Source organism: Rosa chinensis, chromosome 7 (genome assembly GCF_002994745.2).
Source record: "Rosa chinensis cultivar Old Blush chromosome 7, RchiOBHm-V2, whole genome shotgun sequence".
In the NCBI taxonomy this organism is placed as follows: domain Eukaryota; kingdom Viridiplantae; phylum Streptophyta; class Magnoliopsida; order Rosales; family Rosaceae; genus Rosa; species Rosa chinensis.
Genome location: NC_037094.1, coordinates 22,828,564 through 22,837,502, shown reverse-complemented (window position 1 = coordinate 22,837,502; position 8,939 = coordinate 22,828,564). Strand labels below are relative to the sequence as shown.

Here is an 8,939-nt window from a genome sequence, read left to right as displayed (position 1 = left end):
GATTGTTTTCTAACCTTATCATATGAGGTAAGGCTTATTGAAAATCGTCTAGTTTTGTTGGTATTGCTTAAACTTTGCAGGTATGAAAATTTGTGATGAGCCCCCATATGCAAAGCACACATGGTCTCACTTTAGTGATAGACACATCAAACCACTATACATGGTACATGTAGCTTATTGCATACATAAATGAGGCTTGCAACAATCAGGGGGAGCATCCAGAAGCATGCTACCTAGGACATATGCGCGTTGTGCTCTTTTTGTCCTTCGACCAGGGTTATTTTTGTCCCATTGGGTTTTTGTTACCTGGCAAGGTTTTTAACGAGGCAACAATAAGCACGTCCAATATCATCATTCATTAGTGGACATCCAAGGGGGAGTGTTGTAAATATTATTATCTATATGGCTGTCCACGTAAATACTCATTAGTTATGTACTTTGATGTAAACCCTACCTCTATATAAAGGAGGCTAATGAGACTGAATGAGATATGCTTCTACTTCCTCCCAACTATTCTCTCCGTCTTCTCTCCACTTTATAACACGTTATCAGCACGATGATATATGAACTCACATATTTTTTACGTGAGTATGTGAGTATTAGTTATTTTTACGTGGTTCGAGGTTTCACGTGAGTATGTGAGTATTAGTTATTTTTAGCGGGTGGCTGCAGGGAGCGAACAGGTGGGCTGGTGCGCGGGGGAGCGTCGCCGGCCGGGCTGGGCTGGTGCGTTTGCAGGTTCGGCCGGTGAGATGAGATGAGGTGAGGCTAAGGTCGGCCGGTAGAGAAGAAGTTTTTTTTGTTTTTTTTTTTTTTTTTTTGTTTTGGGTTTGCAGGTCGGCCGGTAGAGATGAGATGGGTTTGCAGTTTTTTTTTTTGTTTTGGGTTGGCGGCAGAGAAGAAGTTTTTTTTTTTTTTTTTTTTTTTTTTTTTTTTTTTTTTTTCTGAAGCTAGGGTTAGAGCTCGTGCTGATAACGTGTTGTAGGTTATCACGTAAAAATAACTAATACTCACATATTGAACTCGTGCTGATAAGTGACAACTCGCAAATATGTAAATAAACAATTTGCTTGTGAGTAAGATTAGCAATCATGAAACTTGTAAGTGATTCCATGCAACATGGTAGACAAAAGATGAAGTAACTGGTCATGCCAAAATAGTGTATTTGGTTCAAGGAACTTCAGGTTCATGACATCATATGCCTTAATTTACTGCATAAAATTCGATACAGTATATATCCGATGGCATAAAGTCTTCTCCAACCATATAGTAAGCAATTAATGCAACAATATTTCAAATTCGGTAACATGATAGTAGCTCATTTGGAGCCATAGATCAAGATCTACAACTCTTGATATGGTTGTTACCTTAGCTTCAGTAAACATTAATTGTGAAATACTAATAATTGGAATGGACCAACTTCATTTTGAACTGCTGGCCAAAATGATATACTCAAAATTTCGAGTTAAAGACTACAATCCATAAGAACAATTAACTTTATCATGTGGAGAACCTCAAGTTCTGCGTCACATATAAATCTGTAGTCATAAAGAAGAATGTAACAATCGACATATGAAAGTTTACTCGAAACTTCTAGTTCGAGTTGACATAAAGTCAAATAAACTATGAATGAATTGTATGTGTAATCGAAGCTTCAGGTTCGAATATATATTTTTTTTATGAACTGCAAGTTCTAAAATTTCGTAATTTGAACTTCGGGTTCAAATAAATTTGATGCTCGAAACTTCAGGCTCGAGGTGACTAAAGTGAAGCTTCAAGTTCACTTTTAACTAATTTATATTTTATACTCAAAGTTTCGGGTTTGAGTTTTACTGTTAGAACTTCAGGTTCTACTATGAAATTTTGAACTTCTGGTTCAAAAATGGTACACTCAAAATTCATATGTTCGAGGTATAGGACTGCTGGTCCGTATGAGTAACAAAAAATTAATTTAAAAGATAAGTACTGTAATGAAAGTACATAACAAAATAGGAAAATTGCAGGGAAAATAAATAGATAAATTATGCAATAAAGTTAACTGTGGAAACTTCTGGTTCCATTAAATGAAGAAATACACAGAACTTCTGGTCTGGTTAACTTCACAAAATGATAATCTTTCTTCGCTCCTCTAATCACACAAGAACATAATTTTATCTTGTGGAGAACGTAGCCTCTAGCTTTGGCCAAGTGTTCAAGATTAACTTCAAATTCACATTATCGTACAGAGGAGGGAACCCCAATACCAAAAAAAAATTTGAGGAACTTCCGGCCTCTTATAATTATTGGGAATCAAAAATATGTGAGTTCATATATTACGTCGAGGATCTTCTGGCCCTCGTTAATTGCATAAGTTGTGAGGAACTCCATGTCATAATTTCTCATTGTATCTCTCTGAAGATCTTCTGGCCCTCGTAATTGTATAAGCTCTGAGAAAATTTCATGTCACAATTTTGATTATGTAACTCTCGAGGAACTTCAGGTCCTCTTGTAACCGGATCAAGAAACTTCAAGTCTCGATCTATTTTGATTACAAAATTCACAAGTAGATATAGGTGTAAGTTCACCATATAAATTTTCCAAATTGAATGAAAGAAGAAGGTGAATCAAATGGTCAAAATAGATAAATACATACCTGAAATTCTTTCAATTGAAAGACTGGATTTTTGGAAATTCTTATAGCCTACAAGATTATATGTAATCAGTAGTGATATCCAGAGGACTAACAGTGCCTCCGAATGAGCATGTATCGCAAACAATATTAACCACAGTGCCTCCGAGTTACAATAGATTGCGATACAAACTGATTACAGGTTGCAGGTTGCAGCAATTATCTGTTTGGAATTACGATAGTAACATCATTATGCCACACTAGCTTCGACTATTTGTTTCTTTTCACTTTGCTGCCAAGACCTGAAAAGCTTGACAAACACTCTTGACATATATTCTAGAACCTTTGCCCGGCAACCAATCTATTGTATGATTAGGAATAAACATGCATCGTGAAAGAAACAATAATTTACATAGAAGTGATAGAACCATACATCCAAAATAAAATTGGATAAACAATAAGACTCAATACCCAATACCCAATAGCCAATAGGGAGGAAAAACCATGGATTGCAGAAGCACATGGCAGATGAAAAATGCAAAAAATAAAACAAACAAAACCCCAATAAACAACTTGATAAAGTGATAACTATAAAGGTAGTGTACTGCAAAAAGACGGCATACATAATTGATTATATAGAAAATTTGTTATTGATTATAAGATTGTGGGCTACGATTCCTATATATCAGTATCTCATAATGGACTTTAGTGAAAGCAATCGCATAACATATACAAGGGACAGTTCCCGTGCCATTGAGTAATTAACGAACATTGATATGATGCCGTATATCTCCATAAACCCTAATATGCATAATTGATATAGATTATAAATAAACTCATAGATCATGAGTTATAGTTAAGAGCAACAACGTTACACTATAAACTCGTAGATCATCATAGAGTTTTAAGAAAAATAGCAGAGCGTGTTGATAACGTGTTATAAAGTGGAGAGAAGACGGAGAGAATAGTTGGGAGGAAGTAGAAGCATATCATTCAGTCTCATTAGCCTCCTTTATATAGAGGTAGGATTTACAACAAAGTACATATATCAATGATAATACACAAAAAATATGTAAAAAATATGTGAGTTCATATATCACATCCAAAAATAACTAATTCAGTAATTAGTTAATAACTGTATTATTGCACCGGGTATTATCGGAAAATCTGAAATATCTTTTTCTCAATCATGATTGCAGTTCTAGTTTCATCTAAACCTTGAAATGGAAATAATAAATCCCTTTCCATTCCAAAGTAGTTAAGGAAAGGAGTTCAATTTAGGGTTTAGGGTTTAGGGCTCATGGGCAATCATTTGGAGAGCTCTGCCTTCTCTCTAGAAACTAGAGAGAGAAAGTATATCTAAAACGATCCTCCCCCTTCTCTCTTGCTGAGATCTAGATCCAATAGGATCCTGATCTCCGGCTTGAGAGTCGGGGGAGCACTCTCTTGTTCGGGCTTCTAGTCCCAGTTCCTTTTTTGTTTTGTTTGCTTCTTATTTTTCCCTTCCCACCTCTTCTCCGGCTAGTGGCGGTTCTGGAGGGGATGATGGCTCAGGCTACTGGCGTGGCTTTTAGGCAGGGATGCGGCTCGGTGGATCGGTGCTCGATGTGGGTTCTGGCGTCTCCACTGGTTCTGGGATCGGGGAGGTGGACGGGAGCTAGTTCTCATGGCAGGGTCGATACGGGGGTTGCTCTGTTCCTTTCTTCCGGGTTCCAGGGTGGTCGGCGATGTGGTGTGGCGCTGGGCTACGGCGCGGCGGTGCAGGGCTACGGCACAGCAAGGTGGGGCTATGGCGCAGCGGCGTGGTGTCGACGGTGTGCGCTGCCGACCGGTTTGGTGTGCCACAGCGCCTCCGAATGTGTGGTGGTTAGGCCGAGCATTTGTTTATGGGCCTTGCTGGTGGTTTGTTCTTCCTAGTTGCTCTATAGTTAGTAATTTCTTTGTGCTCGTTGTTTTATTGTTAATAAGTCTATATCCTCTTGGATGGAATTGGTCACTATGGATTCCAGATTTGCTTCATTCTACACCACCCCTAAACGATCTAACGCCCGTTGGCGGTTTATTCGTTCCCCAATTACGTGTGGCTCGATTGCTTCGGCAAACACACACTGCTAGGTTACTCGGTGCTTCATGGGCGTTCTTGAGCCCTATGTGTGTCCCAATCGGTGTTGAAAGAGGCAAGATGGTGCTATGGCGGCTATTTCTCTTCCAGCTAGGATATGGAATCGGCGGCAGTAGGGTTCTGAGAAGGGAGATGTCTTCCTCTTGGGGCCTGATAGCTATTTCTGTAGGGTTTTCTTATTTAAATGTTTGCTGGGCCTGTGTGCCTCATTTGCTGGGCCTGTGTGCCTCTGTATCTGGGCCTTTGTGCCTCTTTATCTGGGGTCTTATGTACCTCTTGTATTTTGTTATTTGGGGCCTTTTGTGCCTCTTTATCTGGGGTCTTATGTACCTCTTGTATTTTGCTTGATCCTTTGGATCTTCTAATATAATCATTGACCAAAAAAAAAAAAAAAGGAGTTCAATTCATTTTCCCTTTCTATTATTCGAGTCAGAGAACTTCACCAAATTTTAAAGTGTCCATAATACCCTTACATAAATTGTCCATAATACCCTTACATAAATTGCAATATCGACCAAGTATATATATTAAGTGCACCCAACTAAGGTCACCCAATATATTAATTTTTTCGTCTTCTTTACTGTCACTTTGACATATGCATAGGCAACGGAGAAAATCATCTCAAATTCCTTTGTTTCGTTAACAAACGATCTCGATTCATTCAACAAATTCAAAACAAACCAATTCAAAACTTAAGGCTTTAACAATCAACTAAACATCAAGCTTGCAGACCGGAAACAACTCAAATTACCATCCTTCACTACAGGATATGATTATCATACATACACCAGCAATCAGCTACAAGGAAATTTCCCAGAATTTCTCCAACAAATCCAACTCACCTTGTGATCAACTTAGATCAAAGTCTGCACTCTTAGGGAGAACACAACAAGTCCAAGCCGGTGTAGCTAACTAATTCCCCAATTCTGTATTCAACACAACTAAGCCTCAGTCCATAGTCTAATACTTAAATCGATCAAAAGACAAACCAGAAAAGTCGTCGGAGAGAACCTTAGTGGAGGCCGAGTGCACCCAAACACAGCTTCTCCAAAAACTTGATCGAACTCGCAGACTATGTTTACATGCCAATCAAGCTAGAAGCGCCGGAGAAGTTGCCGGATTCGAAGAACACGGCGGAGCCGTGGCTACCCAAAATGCAAATCAGTCAAAATCGATCGAATGGAAGAAATAATTACACAGACTTGAAGAGCATGACGAGAGGAGTGATTTTCATGCCACACGCAGCTCAGATGGTGGTCGGAGTCGCCGGAATTTGCAGAAATCGTCGGAGAAGACTCGGAGCTTCGGGTCTTCGATTCTCCTTCTTCGTTCAATGCATGGACGATCTAATGTCACAAGGAGGTGGGCGACAGCGAGACGAAGACGAAGGTGCCCGCGCCCCGTCGTGGGGTGGCCGGACGTGAAAGTTTCGGTCGGGTCACGTTGTCAGGTCGCGGTTGTGTCTCGGGTCAGAGAGCTCTGATGCTCTCTCTCGAGTTTTCTGGGAGTGATCACGATCCTTGATCTGATCAAGGGGTATAAATACCTAATTTCCATTCTATTTCAAGGGCTAGGATGAAGCGGTGCTTGATCAACGGTCCGGATCGCACCGTAGAATTTCTTTTCTTTTTCCATAATTATTTCAATGTTTCCCAACTTCCGAAATTCGTAAAAATTAGTTCCGGTATCCGAAAAATTCCCCAAAAATTTACACGAATTCGTTGTGTCATGTAGTTTATTATCAATCCTTAAATCAAGGATTTCACCTTGTGTAATTTTCTGAAAATATTCTGAAGCACTTTAACATTTATCGAAGTCGTTAAATAATTTCTTGTACGATCTCTACTAAGCTCAATATATTTTTTCCGGGGCTCACAGTTCCACCCCCCTTAAATAAATTTCATCCTCAAAATTTCATGATTGGTCAAATGGTCAATAATACTTCACTTTTCATGTCGGACTCCAGTACCCATAACAATTCCTCATTTCTGATTTCTTGTGGTACAACTCGACTATTACTAGTCATATATATCTGTTGGAACAGCTATGGCTTAGCTGTTATTCTAAACGTTCAAGTTTGAGTTATTGCAGGAAATAAACCCTATTTATTAGCTGTTATTCTAAACGTTCAAGTTTGAGTTATTGCAGGAAATAAACCCTATTTATTAGGGCAGTACGTTAGATATTAAATCCTACTTATGAGGGCAATAAGTTAGGTTTGAATGTTTCCTCTACGTTATGCTATTTGTTACTAGCTATTTCTTTGTAAGGCTATATAAGCCAACATATTCAGTATTGAAAAACAGGGGAATTCTCCCAAATATTGTATTGTGTGAGTGCAAGATTTATACAACAAGTGGTATCAGAGCAATTTCGACAACATGTGAAGCTTGGTAACAACTCCAAGATGGTAGTGATGGGGAAGGGAAATGTTAGACTACACATCAATGGAATCACACATGTGATCACTGATGTCTATTATATACCGGAGCTGAAGAACAATTTGCTTAGCATCGGTCAGCTACAAGAAAAAGGGGTTGCAATCTTGATTCAAGATGGGAAGTGCCGTGTTTATCATCCAAAGAAAGGTTTGATTATGGAAACCAATATGACCGCCAATAGAATGTTTGTGCTCCTTGCAGTCATGTCTGAGACCTTAACCTGCTTCCAAACTGCGTTTGAAGACAGTACTCAATTATGGCATTGTCATTACGGCCACCTTGGCTATAAGGGATTAAGAACTCTGCAATATAAGAAGCTTGTGAAGGGTTTGCCGGAAATAAAGACACCAACCAAGTTGTGCACACACTGTATGATAGGCAAGCAGCACAGGGAGTCCATACCAAAGAAAAGCTTATGGAGAGCCTCACACAAACTTCAGCTAGTGCACTCGGATATTTGTGGACCGATCACACCTCTGTCAAGCAGTGGAAAAAGGTACTTGATCACTTTTATAGATGATTATAGTCGGAAAATTTGGGTGTCTTTCTTATCTGAAAAGTCTCAAGCCTTTGCTTCATTTAAGAACTTCAAGAGTGTAGTTGAGAAAGAATCAGGGGCTTCAATTAAATGTCTTCGAACAGATAGGGGAGGAGAATTTACTTCTCAGGAGTTTAATGCTTTCTGTAGTTCACATGGTATAAGCAGGCAATTGACAACTGCCTTCACCCCTCAACAAAACGGGGTGGCTGAGAGAAAGAATCGAACCATTATGAATATGGTTCGAAGCATGTTGTCAGAGAAACAAGTTCCAAAGTTTTTTTGGCCTGAAGCAGTCAACTGGACTGTATACATTCTCAATCGAAGCCCCACCTTGGTAGTGAAGGAATTGACTCCAGAAGAAGCTTGGAGTGGCATCAAACCATCGGTTCACCACTTCAGGGTCTTTGGATGCATTGCACATGTCCATGTTCCAGAAGCTAGAAGGAAGAAATTGGATGATAAAAGCTTCAAGTGTGTGATGTTGGGGATTAGTGAAGAAAGCAAAGCCTACAGGCTCTATGATCCTACTTCTAAGCGCATTGTGATTAGCAGAGATGTCATTTTTGAAGAAGATGCAAGCTGGGACTGGAAAAGAAGTGCTGAAGAAGTGAAGCTTGATGTGTTAGACTGGAATAATAGTGAAGAAGAGAGAAATGAGTCTGGGGAAAGTGACGAAGAAGAAGGAGCTGAAGGAGAAGGAGCAACTAGCAACGAAGAAGAAGAAGCTGAAGGAGAAGGAGCAACTAGCTCTTCCTCAAATCAGTCGGAAGAAGAAGCTCAACAAGAAGGGAGGACAAGGAGATTACCAGTGTGGATGCAAGACTATGAAAGTGGAGAAGGGCTGTCAGAAGAAGAAGAGTTGCACAATCTTGTGATGTTCACCTCTACGTCCGATCCAACTACGTTTGAAGAGGCGCACAAAAGTGAAAAATGGTACTTGGGAATTGACCGAGTTGCCAAAAGGAGCAAAAACTATCGGAGTAAAATGGATATTCAAAACAAAGTTGAATGAAAGTGGAGAAGTGGATAAATGCAAAGCATGGCTTGTTGTTAAGGGGTATGCTCAATAGTATGGGATCGATTATACTGAGGTGTTTGCACCTGTGGCTAGGTGGGACACCATACGCATGATAATTGCTCTTGCTGCTAAAAAGGGATGGTGTGTGTATCAAATGGACGTGAAGAGTGCATTTCTGCATGGTGAGTTAAATGAAACCGTTTTCGTTG

The 8,939-nt window shown here is 39.6% G+C and overlaps 2 long non-coding RNA genes across 2 annotated transcripts; both read right to left on the bottom strand.

The window, feature by feature from the left end:
* Nucleotides 1-4,909: 4,909 nt before the first annotated feature.
* Nucleotides 4,910-5,133, bottom strand: LOC112180875. Its single transcript, XR_002928540.2, has 2 exons — nt 5,061-5,133; nt 4,910-5,003 (listed from the first exon to the last, which is right to left on the bottom strand). It is a non-coding gene; the product is annotated as an uncharacterized LOC112180875 (long non-coding RNA).
* A 231-nt stretch (nt 5,134-5,364) lies between these two features.
* Nucleotides 5,365-6,243, bottom strand: LOC112180824. The gene is made up of 2 exons (XR_002928526.2): nt 5,742-6,243; nt 5,365-5,656 (listed from the first exon to the last, which is right to left on the bottom strand). It is a non-coding gene; the product is annotated as an uncharacterized LOC112180824 (long non-coding RNA).
* Nucleotides 6,244-8,939: the final 2,696 nt, after the last annotated feature.